The sequence below is a fragment of the Nicotiana tomentosiformis genome, chromosome 5 (assembly GCF_000390325.3).
Source record: "Nicotiana tomentosiformis chromosome 5, ASM39032v3, whole genome shotgun sequence".
In the NCBI taxonomy this organism is placed as follows: Eukaryota; Viridiplantae; Streptophyta; class Magnoliopsida; order Solanales; family Solanaceae; genus Nicotiana; species Nicotiana tomentosiformis.
In genome coordinates, this window is record NC_090816.1 from 18,990,904 (window position 1) to 19,012,737 (window position 21,834).

Here is a 21,834-nt window from a genome sequence, read left to right on the forward strand (position 1 = left end):
TCTTGTACATACTTTTGCTGGCATCTGCTTCAGCCTCTGTAAGGAATATATTTGAAGTATAAAATGTCGTTTTCTCTATTTCGTATCTAATTCTTTTCTTTATTTTCGGGCTTGCACGCTTCTTTATTTTGTTTTGTCATTTCAATCATAAAAATTTGGTTTTGGTTATGGCTGGGGATTAGTAGGTGTAAATTCGAACGAGGTCGAATGTAACCTGTATTGAGTTGATTCGAGCGAGGTCGAATGTGAGTTGATTCGAGCGAGGTCGAATGTGAGTTGATTCGAGCGAGGTCGAATGTGAGTTAATTCGAGTGAGGTCGAATGTGAGTTAATTCGAACAAGGTCGAATGTTAGTTAATTCGAACGAGGTCGAATGGGAGTTAATTCAAATGAGGTCGAATGGGAGTTAATTCGAACGAGGTCGAATGTTAATTAATTCGAATAAGGACGAATGGGAGTTAATTCGAACGAGGTCGAATGTTATTTACTTAATTATGGTCGGGGGCCGGGTAGATACTGAGGAAATGTTGTTCTGGCGAAAACATGGGCGAACTTCATACATTTGTGTTTTGCTCATATACTTGGAGAAATTTTACATGTTTTTTCCGATTGGCATTCCAGTCCTAGTCTATCTAGTCCCTTCATTAGATGACGTGGAGATGTGTTGAGAGGTTGGGCAATGAACTGGCCGTCCGGTGTCTCTTTCTATTCGTATTTTGACTTGAAGTGCCCCCCGTGTCGCCTTGTTAAAAACCTCCTTGAGAAAACCCAATTGGAAAAAAACTCAAGTGAGGGAAAAAGAGTACGACTTGGAGGATGTTTTTTCTTAAAAGTTGAAGTACTTGAAGTGGGCGACGTTCCAGTTGTTTGGTAGTAGTTTTCCTTCCATTGTTTCTAGTTGAAATGACCCTTTATTTGCTGTTGCCGTGATTTTGTACGGGCCGTCCTAATTCGTCCCTAGTTTGCCTTTCCGCGGGTCTTTACTTGCTTATGTTTTGGCCTTGAGCACGTAGTCCCCAACTTTGAGTGGTCTGATCTTGCCCTTTTTGTTATAATAGTATTCTGCCAACTATATTTGGGTGACCATCCTTATGTAGGCCATATCTTTTTGTTCTTCGGCTTCGTCGAGCTCTTACCTTCTGCTTTCATCGTTCCTCGGCCCGCTCTCATGGGAGTATCGCAAACTGGGTTCTCTGACTTTGACTGGTGTTATCGCATCAGTCCCATAGACTAAAGAGTAGGGCGTCTCTCCTATACTCATCTTTGGCGTTGTGCGATAGGCCCAAAACACTTCTGGTAATAGCTCCAGCCATAATCCCTTGGCGTCCTCAAGCTTTTTCTTCATGATGTTCAATATTGATTTATTGGAGGATTCCGCTTGTCTGTTGCCCGCGGGGTGATATGGTGTGGAGAGTATTCTCTTGATATGCCACTTCTCAAAAACTTTGGCGACCTTTTTTCCAGTAAATTGGGGTCCGTTGTCGCAACTGATCTCTTTGGGTAAGCCGAAGTGGCACACAATATTTTTCCATATGAAGGCGATCACTTCCTGTTTGCGTATTTGGGCGAATGCTCCTGCTTCTACCCATTTAGAAAAATAGTCAGTTAAAACCAAAAGAAATCATTGTTATCTCGCCCCGCAGGGAGGGGGCCGACGATGTCCATTCCCCATTTGATGAAAGGCCAAGGGGAAGTGACCGAGTGTAGATGCTCGCCCGCTTGATGGATCATTGGGGCATATTTTTGGCATTGCTCGCATTGTTTCATGAAGTCTGCGGCCTCTATTTTCATGGTAGGCCAGTAGTAATCTGCCCGTATGAGACATCTGACCAGAGCTCGATTGCCTGAGTGAGCTCCGCAGTGGCCTTCGTGGACTTCTTCTAGGACGCGCCGCGTTTGATTTGGGCCTAAGCATTTCGCTAGGGGGCCACCATACTTCGTTTTGTATAGGTCGTTGTGAATGATGATGTACCTGGCCGCTTGCATCCAGAGCTTCTTGACTTCCTTTTTATCATCTGGGAGTATGTCATCCTGCAAGTATGTAACAATACGGTTGCGCCAGTCCCAAGTTAGATTTATAGTCCTTACCTCAATTTGATCTATCGATGAGTGGAGGAGGGTGACCATGTTTCCTTATCTAGTTATGCTTTTAGTTGCTACCGCTAATTTAGCAAGGCTGTCTGCTTCGATGTTTTGTACTCGAGGGATTTGGTCGAGCTCGCATTCGTCGAACTCGGGCAGTAGTTTGCAGATCTCGACCTGGTATTTTTGTAACCTTTGCTCTTTGATCTGGAAAGTACCTGTGACTTGGTTGACGATGAGTTGAGAGTCGCAGCGTAGGATGACCCGCCTCGCCCCGTACTTGAGCTCTGGCCTTAACCCTGCAATCACAGCCTCATACTCGGCCTCATTGTTCGTTATATCCAGGCACCTTATGGACTGGCGAACCACTTCGCCTATCGGGACTTCGAGCACAAGTCCCAGTCCGGCCCCTAATGCATTGGAAGCACCGTTGGAGTACAAAATCCATAGATCTTGTGTTCACGGAGAAGCATAGGCGGCTTCTTTTTCGACTTCGGGCAATATTTTTGTGTTGACGTCGGCGATGAAGTCGACAAGGACTTGTGATTTTATCGCCGTCTGCGATTGATATGTGATATCATGCTTACTTAATTCTATGGCCCACTTGGCTAACCTGCCCGATAGTTCGGGCTTATGCAAAATACTTCGCAAAGGGAAAGTTGTGACTACCGAGATGGGGTGGCACTCAAAGTAGGGTCTAAGCTTTCGTGAAGCTACGACCAAGGCCAGGGCCAATTGTGTGAGGTGGGGATACCTCATCTCGGCGTCGATTAAGGTTTTGCTAATGTAATAGATAGGGGATTGCGTACCTTTATCTTCCCGGACCAGGACTGCACTCACCGCTACTTCAGATACGGCAAGGTAGACGAGAAGCCATTCCCCCGATTTTGCTTTGGAAAGCAACGACGGTGACGCCAGATAAGCCTTTAATTCCTTTAGGTATTGAACGCACTCGGAAGTCCATGGGAGACCGTTGTCTTTCTTGAGTACGCCGAAAAACTTATGGCATCTGTCAGATGATCGCGAGATGAATCTCGACAGGGCGGCGATACGGCCGGTCAGCCTCTGAACCTGTTTTTTGCTGGTTAAGTGCTCTGGTATTCCTTCTATGGCTTTGATTTGGTCAGGGTTGACCTCGATACCTCTTTTCGATTCTAGGAAACCCAAGAATTTTCCTGAGGTCACATCGAATGCATATTTTTTAGGATTTAGCTTCATTCCGTACCGCCTTAGTATATCGAAGGCTTCTTTCAAGTGGTTAATGTGATCTTCTTTCCTTTTGGACTTGACCAACATATCGTCTATGTAAACTTCTATGGTCTTTCCGAGTTGGTCTTTGAATATTTTAGTCACCAACCTTTGGTATGTCGCCTCCGCGTTTTTCAGTCCGAAGGGCATCGCCCTGTAGCAGTACGTTCCTTGGTGGGTGATGAAGGTGGTCTTCTCCTGTACCTCCTCTTCCATCAGGATCTGATTGTAGCCCGAGTAGGCATCTAAGAAGCTCAACAGTTCATGCCCGACCGTTGCATCAATGAGTTGGTCGATATGAGGTAGCGGGAATGAATCTTTGGGGCCTACTTTGTTTAAATTTGTAAAGTCTACGCACATCCGCCACTTTCCGTTCTTCTTTTTCACCATGACCACATTGGCGACCCATTGGGGGTATTTTGATTCCCTGATGGAGCCGTTTTCTAGCAATTTTTCGACCTCCTCATGGACTGCATCGTTTATTGCGGAATTGAACTTCCGCCTAACCTGCCTTACCAGGGGGTAGAACGGGTCGACGTTCAACTTGTGTATGGAGACCTTCTTCGGGATACCTGGCATGTCTGCATGGGAAAAAGCAAACAAGTCTGCGTTAGCAGTTAAGAATTGACGGAATTTACCTAGTTCTTGAAGCTTGCAGCCGACATAGGCTTTCTTGCTGTGGTCCTTATCATCAAGTTAGACGGGGTCGAAGTCTTCTACGGTTGCTCCTGTGGCATCTATTGTTTCGGGATCTCTGATGACATCCGCTTTTTCATCACAGCTCAACCTTGACCCTGTTAATTGCTATGCTTCTTCTACTTTGCCCTTCATTTGTTGGGTATATGTACAATCCTGGGCGATGCGATAGCATTCTCGAGATGTGCGTTGTTCTCCTCGTATGTTGAATACTCCCCATGGGGTTGGAAATTTGATAATTTGGTACAAGCTGGAGGGGATAGCCCTCATGGCATGTATCCAAGGTCGACCTATTATGGCGTTGTACGTCGTATCCTGGTCCATGATGTGGAATGTTGTTTCCAGAGTGACGTTGCCGGCCAGGACGGGGAGTGTGATTTCCCCGGACATTCGTTCAACTACATTGTTAAAACCTGTTAGCGTGATGTAGCGCGGTACTATCTTACCCTCGAGTTTTATTTGTGCAAGTACTCGAGGGTGGACAATGCACGCGTTGCTCCCATCTTCCACCATAATGTTTCTTACATTTGTATCTAATATTCGTAAAGTGATAATAAGGGCATCATAGTGAGGGAAAACCAAACCGTGGGTATCTGACTTATTGAAGATGATACTTTCTTCGAATTCGTCATATCGTTCATGAGTGATTGACCGTTTGAGCTTGTGGGTTGTGGTGAACTTTACGCTGTTGATCGAAATGTCGTCGCCGCCCCCGATGATCATTTGAATGGTGTGAGTCAGTGAGGGTGGTTTCGGCGGTCCCTAGTGTTGTTCACATCCTCGGGCAAAGTTGGTCCTCCCTCGGTCGCTCAACAATTCTTTAAGGTGTCCTTGATGAAGCATGTTCACGACCTCCTGCCTTAGGGCGATGCAGTCCTCAATTTTGTGACCTCGCTCTTGGTGGAACTCGCAGAGGGCGTTTGACTTTCTAGTGCTTGGATCTGACCTCATCTTTTGTGGCCACTTTACTTTTGGTCCGAGCTTCTCTAATGCATAGACTATTTTTTAGGGCGATACACAAAAATTATGAGTGGGTAGTAAATGGGGCATACCTCTCTCGTTCTGGTGAGTCCTCTTCGTGGCGGGAGGGGGGAATGATGGTGCTTCTAACATATGGCTAATGCCTTTCTCGGTTGGATCGTGGAGCTGCAAGATCTCTCCTGGCATCATTTCTTCGATCATTCCTGGTTCCGGCTTGTACCGAGGTCAATCGTGGGGTTGGCCCATTCAGGTCGTCTTCGTCTGCACGGACCTCGGCATAGTAGGCGTTGTATATTTCATCCCAAGTGGTTGGAAGATATTTCATTAGCCGACTTAATAATATTATGGTCGCCCTTGAGCCATTCATGTTCAGCCCGTTCTGGAAAGCTGCTACAGCCATTCATTCCGATACATTTTGTAAGGTCATCCTTACTCTGTTGAATCGAGCGAGGAAGTCCCTCAATCCCTCTCCGGGTAATTGTTTGATGGCAAATATATTGTTTACTCTTGCCTTCACCCTTTTAGCCCCAGCATGGGCCGTTATGAACTTGTCGGCCATCTCTTCAAATGTTTCAATGGAGCGCGCGGGCAGCTGTGAATACCAAGTTAATGCTCCTCCGGTAAGGGTCTCGCCGAACGTTTTCAACAAGGTGGAAGAGACTTGTTCTTTGGCGAGATCATTGCCTTTTACCCCAACGACATAGTGATTCACATTATCTTCGGGGTCGGTCGTATCGTCATAAATGTTCAGATAAGGCGGCATCTTGAAGGCCTTGGGTATAGCATATGGGGCGGCTTCATCACTGTAGGGTTGCTCAACGAACCGACCAGCGTCTCTTTTTGACAAGAGTTTTGGGGCACCCGATATTTTGTCGACTCTTTCTTGGTGTTCTCTCATTTGATCCCGAAGCATTTTATTTTCATTTTTCATTTCTTCCATTTTTCTCAGAATGGCCGTGAGGGTGTCGTTACCTGCATTATTAATATTGTGAGTGATACTTGTTACTGGAGGGGGAGGGCCATACTGCTCGGCCTTTGCTGGTGTATTGCAAGTCCTTGCATTTTCTCTAACTGCCTCCTGAGCGGGCTTGTCGAGGATGTCGGTCAGCGTATTTGTCAGCCAATACTCAAGTAGCTTCTTCAGCGCTGGTGGCGCCTCTTCCGCTATGGACATGGAAGCTCCTTTACCACGGGATGTTGTAATACTGCCATGAGGAAGGGGCGACCCACTTCGCCGGGGAGAGGCGTTAGGCGTTATGTTTTCGCCTTCTGTTTCGGAGACCTCATTGATGGTGTTTAAGAGGTTGGTAGTGAGATCAGTCACTGCCTTCATTCTTTCTTCTCCATTACCTGCCATGTCAGATCCGTGTGTACAAGAAAGTAGGAGCTTTGTTCTTTTTTTTTTTATAAACTGTGCTAGTTATAGATCTAGAAGAAACTAAAAAATTAACTAGAAATTCCCACAGACGGTGCCAAATTATTTGACCAAAAAAGGTAGAACTTTGATTAAACTAATTAATTTTATATAAAAATAGATTAAATCGAGTTAATAATAATATCCCCAGATTTATAACTAGTCAACTCAAATAAAACCATACAGTGTTGGCGGAGGATTAAATCCTGCGTACATTCAATGTTTCTAGATCATTAATGATAGAAAAATTTCAAGTAATAAATAATAATGAATTGCATTAGCGTAAATAAGGAGAATGATTCACCCAATATTGAGTGGGGTGGATGATTCCTCCTTCTGACAGTGATGAGTGATAAGCAAATACTGTAATATTGGAACTATTCTCGGATCTAATAAAAAAGTATGAAATAATCTATAATCGAATCTTCTCAGAAAGGTAGTGTTTATATTTTTTTTTAGAGAGAAAGTCTGCCTCTCAAAAGGTGCTCTTATCAAAGAATGTTACATGACCTTTCCCCCTATCTCTTTTTCTATTTATATGGGGCATAACCTTAGTCAACCCTAAAATTACAGACACCAAGAATATTCAATGAAATATTCTCTCGAATATCCTATTACAAAAACTAGCCGTTAGCACTGCCCTTGATACTCGACCTCGGCCGTTATTGATTGTTCGGCTACAAACCCCATTATCTACTAGTCGACCTCGACCGTATCGCTTTCCACGATACCGCTCCGTGTCAAATTTCACTGAGGCAGATTTTGACCTATACACACACAATCACTAGTGAGCTTTTTCTCATCTGAATATCATCACTGTATCCTTCTAATACAATGAAAAATTAACATACAGAATACTAACTCATAGTATTTTTCAAGTATGGTATAATATCATCTTAAATGAAATGAAACTTGACTTCCATACAAGTGCCTTTTGAAACATCTTTTAACACATATAAGAATTTTGTTTTCCTTTTGGTATCTTCCATACTATAATACTAAATTAAAATTTTTTAAATATAGAAGCAACTTTAACTTCTACATAAATATCTCAAATCAGTTGAAAACGGGTCATAATTTAAAGATTTCTTCACCCAAATGACTAAGAGACCCGAATTAATATAACTTTTCAAAGTCAGAAATACAACATATTTTTAATATTCCAATACAAATTGTTTCCACACAAAAAATTCAATTTTGTAAAGCTTTATTGTAACATTAATAAATAATTTTTCTCACCTTTTTCCGTCTTAGGATCAAGCTATATAACTCTGGACATCACGGTCCCCCATATTTTTGAAAATTTCAAGTTAAGGAGATAACTTTTTCACAGCTCATAAAGAGTTCTACTTTATAAATAACAAGCTAATAATATAGTTTCACCCTAAAGATTGTCATATGGACCAATAAGCATGCAATTTATTAATTAATTAAAAAGTTCCAATATCTTAAGTAATAAAAGTAAAATAAATATTTAAATCCGGTACATTATCATAAGAAAAATCAAACCATTTAATCTTATGTGCTTTTCCAATTCTCCTTCACTCAAATCTCCAATTACAGGAATAAAATTAATCTGTCCAAAAGATAGAAATTTATCTAGAAAAATTTCCAAAGCACATATGTCTTGATAAAGGTTTGGATAAATATTGTTCATGTGATTTCAAAGAAAATAAAAATACTTCAATTGAAAATTTGTCAAACTTGGCACCACAAATTTCATCAATTTTTGTTATTGAAGAGATTCACTCATTAACCCACTTTTTCTATTAGATGGTTACCACTTTTCAATATAATTCTTAATTAACAATAAAAATCAATCTAAATAGAATAAAATAATTAACCGCAGGATAGTCCTACTATCAAATTCACATAATTGATGTTGAAGTTAAATACATTAGTTCTCGAAGAAATTACAATGAGGTATGAATGCTAATAGAAAGCATGAAAGAATATTTTTTTGAGAACTTTTATAATAAAGTGGTTTCTTAAATAAATATAATTTTGTACCCCTGATTAAATTATATAACTATACAAATCTACACTTACGCAGGCTTAAGCGCATTCAAATACTAGAAAAAGCGTACCTTAATTTTGTGATGCAATTTATTCTCACATAATACGATAATGCACAAAATTGAAACAACAACTTCATTAACATATTGCAGCCCACAAATATAATTTGAATACAAAGTGATATTCTCCAAGATACCATTGTGCAAACGTGAAGTGCAGGTCCCATTTTCAGACTTAGAACAACAACTTGTACATTGCCAAATACGATTCTCCATAGTAAAAAAATGTGAAAATATCCTTAAGATTGTTGGAAAATTGTTATAGAGAATATGAGTTAACTTGAGGCGTGTCAAAAACATTGTCTTTAAGGATATTTCGCTCACACAATAATGAATAAAATTAGACGTATCCCCCAGGATTCAACAAGCTCTTCCAGTTGTAAAACTAGGAACAGAACTAGTAGAAAATTCTACAAAGAAACCTAGCATATAGGAGGAAGAAGAATATTTAAAACATTGTGTTATAAAGTATATATTTAGCTCTCCAAAAACCATATTTATATAGGCATTGCGCCAACGGCTAGATAACAGCTAGTTAACGGCTAGTAACGACTAGTTTGGCTCTATTAAATATAAAATAATTTACTAACTAATAAGTAGATGTAAATAATATTTCAAAGAGAAAAAATTTTCCAATCCATGATGGACATAACCTTTTGAGATACCACTAATTTTTTAATACCTTGACCATTTATATATAGTAGAAATACATGGTACTAGGAATGCATGTCTCATGCTAGGGAAATCGGAATGTGCATATTTTTTTTGCAGATGAAAATTATTTTCAATTCTTTCAAATCAATTTCACCAAAGCTTATAGATCAGAGTAGATTGTTGTCCCGTGAAGGTGAGGTTGATAATCAGGGCGGATCCATATAGGGTTAAGAGGGTATATATATATATATATATATGAACTCGCTTTGTCGGAAAATAATAATGTGTATATAAGTTTATTTTACCTTTCTTCGAAAAAATACTGATAAAATATAGGCAGAATAGCATGGTAGACACGTGTACTTATACCGCTTTGACATCCCGGTCTCTCTATTTTGCGAAGTTTCATCTAAGCACTTATACGTCTCCAAATAGAGTATTTTAAATGTCTCTAACCATTGACTGAGTTTATGTGACATTTATATGATTGAGGTGGACAAAGCGCGTAATTTATACGCACATATGATACGTGAATTCACTGAATTGGTGATTTTACTTCAGTGAAAATAAGAAAAAAACAAAACCAAAAAATAAACAAAAGGAAAAAGGAAAAATATAACAGAACTCTCCTCCCTTATCCTCATTCTCTGATTCACCTCCTCCCTTTCTCTTTTCTTCATCAGATCCCTGCCTTTCCCCCTTCTCTTCATCTTTCTATCTATATTCCTTTCTTTTATAAGATTTTCTCCTTTGTGCATCTCTTCTTCCATAAATTCGTCTCCAACCATCTTCTTTCCCTTTTCCCTTTCTACGATTTCATCATTTTTTTCGGTGGTTAAAGCTTCTAAATTAAAATTTTTCTTTCACCAATATTTTTCAAAAACAAAAATATATTAAAATAAATAAATAAATAAATTTTGTTTGAGTTTCAATATTTCTTAAATACTAAGCTTGTTGGGTATTTTTTCTGGCGATTGAAGTATTTCAAAATTTTGGGCTTGATGGTTATCTTCTATGTCTACTATTTTCTTATCGTTGGCGGAAGGAGTGGTGTCGCGATGGTCACTAGAGGGTCTAAAAATGGGTAAGACTCGTGAAAGTTACTGGTGAGCGGTGGAGTGATTGTGAATTTGTGTGTGAGTGTCAATTAAAATATTATAAATTTTGTCCGTTTGAATTTGAAGAAATGTGCAGATAAGCCATTGTTTCCGGTGGGTTGATTGAAGCATGGTTTAAAGGACCCAAAAATGGGGGAGAGAACGTGAAATCGAGGGTTTTAATTTTAGTTTTTCAAATGGAATTTTTAATTGACAAAGATTAAAAAAATGGCATGGCAAGTGATGTGGATCTGATGTGTCATTCGTGTCAAGCAAGTGAGAAACATGTATCATAGTCATTATAAGGAGGTGTTTAAAATACTCTATTTGGATACGTACAAGTGCTTAAATGAAACTTCGCAAAGTAGAGGGATCGGAGTATCAAAGCGGTATAAGTACAAGTGTCTGCCAGTCTATTCTGCCTAAAATATATATTGACCCACTTAGAGCAAAGGTAGAGTCCAGCCCACCGGCAAAGTGGGTACAATATTGGCAAAGTCACTTGAGTTCAAATAAAGTGGGTACAGTGTTGGCAAAGTCACTTGAGTTGTAATAAGAAATATCAAATTATGGTGGATGTCTACTCTTCCTGCATGATCTTTATCTCAAATGCTTAATGACATATTCAATGATATATTTCTATGTTTAATGACATATTCAATGACATATTTTCTACATTTTTTATGACTATATAAAGTCCTTATAATAGATAGAAAAATATACACAATTGAAGAAGAAATAAGAATCTCTTCTCTCTTTCTCTATATATCTCTTAACTTATTTTTCCTTGTTCCATATTGTTACTTTAAGTTATATTTTATAATACTTTATCAGTACGAAACTCTAACCAACTGAGTTGTTATGATGCGGCCAGTGTCGGTAGCGTCATTTAATGTTAATAATATGGTAAGAACGATGACGATATAAGGTGTACAACGCCAACATATATTCGGCCATCACGGTTAGCCTTTTCTAATTAGTTTTCAAGTTTCTTCATACTTTGCTATTTATGTTTTCATACATGAACAAACGTGCTTCACGGAAAAGTTTATCTTGAAAGTTCATCAAATCATGTAAGGATTTTTGGTGTAAAGAACGATAAATATTTTTCTTATAACAACTATTATGTTCTTATGTGTTAATATTAAGAAACACGAAGTGAAGACTTTTGAGATTGCACATATTTTTCCTTTCTATTTTATCACATATCTCTTCTATCTTAAAGTGGGATAATTATCACAAAAGATACGTAGATTTTAATTGATTATGTATTTTTTTATATTTGCTTGATACTTTTTATTTGATTGAGTTCAGTTAATGAAAGTTCGCATATGCAAATTAAATTCAATCGTCACCAATAGTGGATCCCATAAGTCTACAATAAGACATGATGTTACCGTGGAGGTATGAATGGATGTGGATGTGATAATGGACGAAATTATAATCTTCATCATTATGGTAATGAGAACAATAATGGCTCTCAAAATAATCCTTCACTTTGTGAAAGTGATGTTTGCCATTGATATAGCATGAGATTTTATAAAGCAACAATGTGATAATTATTATGAATACAAATTCATTCTTGCAAGAATATGAACGTACTAGTGGTAGTAAATAAACCACACTCACCTCGAGAAGGGGGTTTGAGATGAAATAAGAAAATAATGTCATTATTATGGCATGAATGGTCATTGGTCACGTACCTATTGTACGCCAAAATATTTTGGCAATATGATTATTAAAGGATAACAATAATGCAAGAAACGGATCTTGCATCTAATTTTGACCATGACCATAATGTATAACTTTCTCTTTAAAAGAGATATTTACCATATAGATATTGATGAATATATGGTAGTACAAAATTAATTGAAGGCTCTGGAAGAGCTACTATAACTCTGCCTAAGGGGACAATACTTATCATAGAGAATGCAATGTTCTCCTCCAAGTTCAAGAGGAACTTGTTGAGTTTTAAAGATATCCGTCGAAATGAATTTCATATTGAGACAATAAATGAGAATAATCTCGAATTTCTCGTCGTTACCAAGAATGTCTTTGGCCAGAAAAGGGTTATTGAGAAGTTCCCATCTTTATATTGTGGCATGTATTGGACAAGAATTAGTGCAATTGAGGCACATTCTATTGTAAATCAAAAGGTTACTAATTTCAATACTTTTTTACTTTGGCATGATCAATTGGGACATCCCGGATCAATTATGATGAGACGAATTGTAGAAAACTCAAATGGACATCCATTAAAGAATTTAAAGATTCTTTTAAATAATGAATTTTCTTGTACTTCTTGTTATCAAGGCAAGTTGATTATTAGACCATCACCAACAAAGGTTGGGATTGAGTCCCCTGCGTTTTCAGAACGTATACAAGGGGATATTTGTGGACCTATTCACCCACCTAGTGGGTCGTTTAGATATTTTATGGCCTCAATAGATGCATCTTCTAGATGGTCTCATGTATGCCTATTGTTATCTCGCAACCTGGCATTTGCGAAATTAATGGCACAAATAATTCAATTACGGGCACAATTTCCCGATAATCCAATTAAGTCTATTAGACTTGATAATGTCACTGAGTTTTCATCCCAAGCATTTAATGATTATTGCTTATCAATTGGGATAAAAGTGGAACATTCTATAGCTCATGTTCACACTCAAAATGGCCTTGCAAAATCTTTGATTAAACGTCTGTAATTGATAGCAAGACCATTACTCATGAAAACCAAGTTACCCACTTCAGTTTGGGGTCATGTCATTTTGCATATAGCTATGCTAATTCATCTCAGACCGATACATTATCATAAATATTCCCCGTTGCAATTATTTTTGGGTCATCTAAAATTTTTTGAATGGTGGTATATGTGCCTGTAGCACCGCCATATCGCACCAAGATGTATCCCCAAAGAAGGTTTAGAATATATGTTGGGTTTAAATCGCCCTCCATTATTCTCTACCTTGAAACATTAACGGGACATTTGTTCACTGCTCGATTTGCAGATTGTCGATTCGATGAGGCATTTTTTCCAAACTTAGGGGGAGAAATTGGTGAAACCAAACGTGAAATTTTGTGGAAAAATACATCATTGTCTCACCTTGATCCACATGCCTCTATTTATAAAAAAGAGGTGCAAAAGATTATCGATTTGCAGAAAATAACAAATCAAATGCTAGATGCATTTACGGATCTGAAAAGGATAACGAAATCACACATCCCTGCAGAGAATGTTCCAATCCGTATTGATGTCCCTGTTAGACAATCTTCTAGTGTCATAGTTAATGAGTCAAAAGCATGCCTAAAGTGTGGCAGACCATTGGGTTCCAAGGATCGAAATCCTATAAAAAGGAAAATAAATAATTAAGATGACACTACGAATGAGTCTCATAAAGAAACCCATGATTTAACCAATCCCGAGATTCATGAGGAAATCAATGAGACTGAGACTCAAGAAAATAAGGAACTATCAATAAACCCAATCGATATTGAGACAGATTTGAATTGATTTAATATAATGGTAGATTATATCTTTGCAAATAATGTTGCATCTAGCATTATGCAAGATAAAGAGGATCTTGAACCTCAATATGTTGGAGAATATCGGCAAAGACGTGATTGGCCAAAATGGCAAGAAGCAATCCAATCTGAGTTGGATTCACTTGTGAAACGTGAAGTTTTTGGGCTTGTAGTCCAAACACCTAATGGTGTTAAGACTGTTGGCTATAAATGGGTCTTTGTGCGTAAAAGGAATGAGAAAAATGAGGTACAAAGATATAAGGCACGCCTTGTTGCACAAGGATTTTCACAAAGGCCTGGCGTCGATTATGAAGAGACGTATTCTCCTGTTATGGATGCTATAACATTCCGTTATCTCATTAGTTTTGCTGTCCACGAAAAGCTTGACATGCATTTAATGGATCTGGTTACAACTTACCTTTACGACTCACTTGATAATGAGATATACATGAAAATTTCCGAGGGATTTAAAATGCCTGATGCACATAATTCAAAGTCCAAGAAAATGCTTTCAATCAAATTGCAAAGATCTTTGTATGGTCTAAAGCAATCAGGAAGAATGTGGTATAATCGCCTTAGTGAATATTTATTAACGGGAGGTTATATAAATGATGTCATTTGTCCATGTGTTTTCATAAAGAAAATAACATTGGAGTTTGTTGTACTTGCCGTATATGTTGATGACATAAACCTTATTGGAACTCCTATAGAACTCCAAAAGGCAATTGATTATTTAAAGAAGGAATTCGAGTTGAAAGATCTCGAAAAGGCAAAATTATGTCTCGGTTTGCAAATTGAACATTTGGCAAACGGGATTTTTGTTCATCAATATGCCTACATAGAAAAGGTATTGAAACGGTTTTACATGGATGTAGAACATCCATTAAGTACTCCGATGGTTGTTCGATGTGAATAAGGACCCGTTCCGACCTCAAGAAAAGAATAAAGATCTTCTTGGTGCTGAAGTACCATATCTTTGTCACGACCCAAAATCCCACCACAAGCATCGTGATGGCACCTAGTCTCTAAGACTAGGCAAGCCAATTTTCATTACATTTCGAAGTCATTTTTGTTTTTATTATAAACGAAACCAACAACGGAAATAATTATAACAACCTCCCAAGACTGGTAGTACTGAGTCACGAACTCTAACATAATACATGAAATTATCTCAATGATCGAATACTCAATACTGTTTGATTAAAAATTAACAGTACAATAAAATGAACAGACTCCAAGGGACTGCGACGACCAAGCAGCTCTACCTTGAATCTTTGCGATCACACTCTAACTCTGTTCAGGTTCGATATCTCTAAGACCTGGCTCTACACAAAAATGTACAGAAGTGTAGTATGAGTACACCATGGTCGATAGCCAGTAAGTATCAAGACTAACCTCAGTAGAGTAGAGATGAGGTACAGTCAAGACACTCACTAGTCAAGTAACCTGTACAATATAGCAGTATACAATAGTACTGGAAAATAACTAGCAATGATAACAACAAACTCAACCAGTGATATAACAACAAGGCAATAAGAATATCATAATTATTACTCAGGAGAATAAGGAACACAAGTACAATCAACAAGTCAAGTCCTTCAAATATAAATCCTTCACATATTATTCTTTAAGATAAATATCTTTCGAATATACTTCTTTTGAATAATTATCTTTCAAATATAATTCTTTTCAATAAATATATTTTCAAGTAAAAGTCATCATGTGACACCTTATTTCACAATCATAAAAATAATGGGTCTTAGCCCACTTTCATATTTTTCACGGCACCTCGTGCCCATATTTCTATCACCATCACACCGACAACTCACGTGTCAATAATAAAATCATCATATATTTCTCCGGCACCTTATGCCCATATTATTTTCATAACTACACGGACAACTCACGTAGCAAAATATCAATGTATATAAGATCCGCATGATCAATTTATTTTCAATAAAGTAAGGTTAAAAATCTTTAAATCAAGTAAGAAATCAACAAAAAGATAAGTTTATTTTAGAAAACGTTTGAGTAAGGAAAAATGACATTTCCATTAAAATAAAGTATCAGCTAAACTACTGATTTAAACTACTGATTTGGATATAGAATTTATTAAATTAAACATACTAGAAATTTTTCTTTTATTTAAAACAACTCAATCATCAAAAACAAGTACAACCGAAAAATACAAATCCTCAAAGTCTTGTACGAAAAAGTCAAGGTCAACACAATACATCAAAAAATACAAAACTCTTACTATTAAGTCAAATAATACATTACGAAAAATACAAGAATTTACAAATTACGGAAAACAAAATAACCAAAGGCAAGTGCATCCATAGAAAATATCAACAAAAGGGCACTCCCGAAGTACCGCCTCGTAGTCCCAAAAGTAAATATGCAAGACAGGGGGAATCTCCTGAGGTACCGTCTCGTAGTCCCAAAAGTAAATATGCAGGGAAATCTCCCGGAATACCATTCCGTAGTCCCAAAGTAAATGTGCAGGGGGATCTCCCGGTATACCGTTCCGTAGTCCCAAAGTAAATATCATTTCAACAACTGCACATCAAGTGCTCACATATTACAACTTGCCATAGATATCAACAATATATCATTTTTCACAATAAGGAGCCTATGGCTCAACCATAATATGTACAAAATCTTAACAAAATATATTTCACATAAATTCAAGGTGGCAATCACACCAAATCATCATATAGAAACAATTTCAACAAAAAGGATCTAGGCATGACAAATAGAGGATTTAATAAGTGCCAATAATTTTTAATTTAATACATAAGGGCATCTAAGGATTTTTAATCAATGAAATTCGCACATATAAACCAAGTACGTACTCGTCACCTCGCATACATGGTTTTCAATTACACAATTTGCACATAAAACTCAATGCCTAAGGGAAAATTTTTCCACTCGAGGTTAAGCAAGACACTTACCTTTTTGAAGTTAGGCCGATATTCCAAAATCGTCTTCTTGCTTGAATTGACCTCCGGACGGCTCCAATCCTTCTTGAGCCTTCCTTACATTACTACGAGGTTTCGAAAATTCTAGCAACTTCAATCTATTAAGAAGCATAACAAAAGTGAACCATAATTAGGAAGATTTTCATGGTTTCAGCTCATTTGAGCATTTTATCAAACACTAGGTGTGCAAATTTGGTTACAAGGTTCTTCTACAAGATTTCCTTCATTCCACAACTCAATCTTTACTTATTTGATCTCAACAATCTTCCCACAAACCTTATTGTTACAAGCATATATACATAATACTCTTACACCCATGAATCATACTCCCAATCACCAATCTTTTACCCCAAACTCGAAATTGAAGACTAGGGGTTGAATCTTACCTCTTTGATGAAGATCTTGTGATTAGCTTCCTTGATTGTTGAAGATTGGATGATTAGAATGTTAGGTTCCCTCTTTCTCTCTCTAAAATGCTCTTACCTCTCTCTAAAACTCTCAGAAAAACACCCCAAATAAGCCCCAAAGCCTATTTATCAAAATGGGGTCGGGTTATGAAAATAGAAAAATTAACCCTCCAAAAGCAGGTCTGCGGTCGCATAATGGACCGCAGAATGGGTATGCGGGCCGCAAAACTGATCGCATAATCGGTGCCCAAAACTGGGCTCTTCTGGTCCATTCTGCGACCAGTTTGCGGTCGCAGAAGCAGTTTTGCGATCGCATAACTATTTTGCGATCGCATAATTGGTCGCAAAATTATATTTTTCCAGCCTTTGGTAATTTGGTCATAACTTCTTGTAGGAATGTCCGAATGACAAACGGTTTGAAGCTTTGGAAACTAGACACATAGACCTTTACTTTTATAGGCAAGACAATATATAACTCTTCATAGAAAGAGAGGTATCCTCGTTTGAAATTAGGTCTTATGCGAACTCACTTGAAACTTAGTCTATTAGGAAATTTCCAACTTCAACATTCGATGCCGAAACCTACTGAATCAAGTCCGATTGATCTCAAATTTTGCACACAAGTCATAAGTGACATAACGAACCTATTCCAATTTCTAGAATTGGATTCCGACCTCGTTATCAAAAATTCAACCTTCAATCAAACTTTCCGAAAATCGTCTATTTTCCAACTTTCGCTAAAATGCGTCGAATTGTCCTACGGACTTTCAAATCCAAATACGAACATGCGCCTAAGTCCAAAATCACCATACAAAACTATTGACATCATCAAAATTCTATTCCAAGGTCGTTTGATCAAAAGTCAACTCTTTGGTCAACTCTTTCCATTTAAGCTTCAAAATGAGAATTTCTCTTTTAATTAAATTCTAAATCTTTCGAAAATCAAACTTTACCACACCCGCGGGTCATAATACATATTATGACGTTGCCCGGGAACTTAAGTCATTAAACGGGGCATTAATTCTTAAAACGACAAGTCGGGTCGTTACAATCTTAGTGTAATTGGTGCACTAATGTATCTTGCTAACACTACAAGGCCTGGCATAACTTTTTCAGTTAATGTCTTAAGAATATATAGCTATGCTCCTACAAGGAAACATTGGAATGGAATCAAACATATATTATGATATCTAAAAGGGACTACCGATATAGGCTTATTTTATGGCAATGATTGCAATACCGATCTTGTTGGTTATGCCGAAGCTGGGTATTTATATGACCCATATAAGGCTCGATCTCAAATAGGCTTTGTGTTTACATGTGGAGGCACTGTCATATCTTGGCGATCAACTAAGCAATCAATCGTGGCTACTTCTTCTAATCATGCTGAGATAATTGCTATTCATGAAGCAAGTCGAGAATGAGTTTAGTTGAGATCTATAATACATCTTATTCGAGAAAAATATGGTTTGAAATGTGACAAACTACCCATAATTTTGTATGAACACAATGCAACATGCATAGCCCAATTGAAGGGAGGATTCATAAAAGGAGATAGGACAAAACACATTTCACCAAAGTTATTTTTTACACATGATCTTCAAAAGAATGGTGATATCAATGTGCAACATATTCGTTCAAGTGATAATATGGCTGATTTGTTCACCAAATCTCTACCGACGTCAACCTTCAAGAAACTAGTGTATAAAACTGGGATGCAAAGGCTCAAGGATATGAACTGATGCTCTCATCAGGGGGAGTTAATACATGTTTTACTCTTTTTTCCTTATAAGGTTTTGTCCCACTTGGTTTTCCTTGCTACGTTTTTAATGAGGCAACCAAAAAGTATATTTCTAAACATGTGTACTCTTTTTCCTTCACTAGGATTTTTTTTTTCTAATAAGGTTTTAATGAGGCACATTATCTATGGACATCCAAGGGGAGGTGTTATAAGAAATATCAAATTATGGTGGATGTCTACTCTTCCTCCATGATCTTCATCTCAAATGCTTAATGACATATTCAATGACATATTTTCTATGTTTAATGACATATTCAATGACATATTTTCTTCACTTTTCATACCTATATAAAGACCTTGTAATAGATAGAAAAATACACACAATTGAAGAAGAAATAAGAATCTCTTCTCTCTTTCTCTATATATCTCTTAGCTTGTTTTTTCTTGTTCCATATTGTTACTTTGAGTTATATTTTATAACAGTTTGGTTATTTTTTTCTCTTTTCCGCATAAAATGTAGCATTGCTAATACAATGTTTGGTTAATTTTTTCTTTTCCGCATAGCTAATACATGTATAAGTTATGAGGGAATTTATGTATTATTTATGCAAGGTAGAAGGTGGAAAAACTTATACATGTATTAGTAATACTTGTATTAAAGCACAAAATAACAAGAATATTGTTACTTTGAGTTATATTTTATATCAGTTTGGTTGTTTTTTTCTCTTTTCCACATAAAATGTAGCATTGCTAATACAATGTTTGGTTCATGTTTTTCTTCTCCGCATAGCTAACATATATATAAGTTATGAGGGAATTTATGTATTATTTATGCAGGGTAGAAGGTGGAATAATGTGATGACCCAAAATGTCATCTTTAAATTTAATGATTAATTATGTGATTTAAGCACTATTTACCATTACTCGACTTACGTGTGCAGTCCGTAAAAAAATCCGGAAAGTTTTTAGGTGAAAAATGGATTAAAATGTGAATTAGGTGCTTAAAACACAACTGAGTTGACTTTGGTCAACATTTTAAGCAAACGGACTCGGATCAGTATTTTGACAGTTCCGGTAGGTCCGTATCATGAATTGGGACTTGGGCATATACCTGGAACTAAATTCTAAAGTCCCTAGCCCGATATATGGAATTTTGTCGAAATAATTTAAAGTTTAAGTTCAAATAGTGACCGGATGTCGAATTATGTGCAAATGACCCCGGAATAGAATTTTGATGATTCCAACAGCTCCGTATGATGTTTTAGGACTTGTTGGTATATTGGGTTGAGGTCTCGAGGACCTCGGGTGAGTTTCGGATGGTTAACGGATCAAAATGGGACTTTAACAGCTGCTGCAATTTTCTGTTGGAAATGCTGCCATAATCGAACTTCCTGAGGATCAAAGGCAGGCTCGAGATCCATGATCGATGGCAGGCTCGAGAGCCATGATCGAAGGCCACTGCTCAAAGGCCCAGGATCGAGAGCTATGACCAAGTCCAGTGATCGAAGGCTATAAAGATCGAAGCCATGATTGATAGCCAGGATTGATGGCTGTGATCGAGCCCCAGGGTCGAGGGCCATGATCGAAGCTATGATCGAAGGCCATGACCGAGGCCCATGATCGAGGACCATGATCAGACTCCCATGATCGGACTCTCATGATCGAGGTCCAGGATCGTACCCCATGATCGAGGTCTAGGATTGGACCCCATGATCGAGGTCACCCTAGACAGATCTGTTAGATATAAAATCAGGGGGGGTTTCGTCCCATTCGCCATTTTTAACAACTTGAAGTTTGAGCAGAGGCGATTTTTGATATATCTTTAAGGAAAAACATTGGGGTAAGTATTCTTAACCCAATCTTGGTTAGATTACCCAAATCCACCACTGTTTTTAACATTTAATTGGTGATTTAAGTTGGAAAATTTTGAAAGCCCTCTTGGATAGATTTGAGGATTTGAGGGTCGAATCGTTATCGGAATTTAGTCATTTTGGTATGGTTAGACTCGTGGTTAAATGGGCGTTCATATTTCGTAACTTTCGCTGGATTCTGAGATGTGGGCCCCACGGACAAAGTTTTAGCTAATTTCGGATTTTATTAAAAAATATGTAATATTTTCTTATGGAATTGATTTCTTGTTGACTGTATCAAATTAATTATGACTAGATACGAGTCGATCGGAGTCGGAAAATCTAGAAAAAAGCATAATACTTGATTAAATTGGAGCAAGTCGAGGTAAGTGACTTGTCTAACCTTGTGTGGGAGAAATTTCCCCTAGAATTGATATTAATGTGATTATTGAAATGTGTTGAAAGTCATGTACACGAGGTGACGAGTGTGTACACGGACTAAATGTGAAAGATTATATTTTTAAATTGTGTAGATCATTGTTGTGCAGTTATTAAATTATTTTATCTTGTTATATTCTTCATCATTGATCTGTGATATATATTTTAGATTTGTTTACCTTTTCCTACTAATTGTTTTACCTGTTTAATTGAAACTTGATTTATTTTATACTGTGCATTATTTGAAGGTTGATTTTATTTAAATTAAATATTATTAATATGAACTATTTGAAATTTTTAAATTTGATATTGAAGCAATGTATTAAAATTTTAAAATATTATTTTCCTGAATTATTTATTTTTGAATATTTTCGTAAGATATTTTTTTGGATTATTCTAGCATGAGCCGTGAGCTCTTTATTATTGAAAAATATTGTTGTTGATTTTTTTAGTGGAAAATTGAAATATTGGTCACTTGAGGTGCAAATTCTGATATATTGTGATATTGATACGCATGTGGTGAGATAAGGGTGGCTTGATACGTGTGACTAGTAGGGGTGACTACTAGAAGTCATGCGGTGTGATAAGGGTGGCTAAAACGCGGGATGCTATTTCGGAAAAAATATTTTCTTTAAATAAATTGTG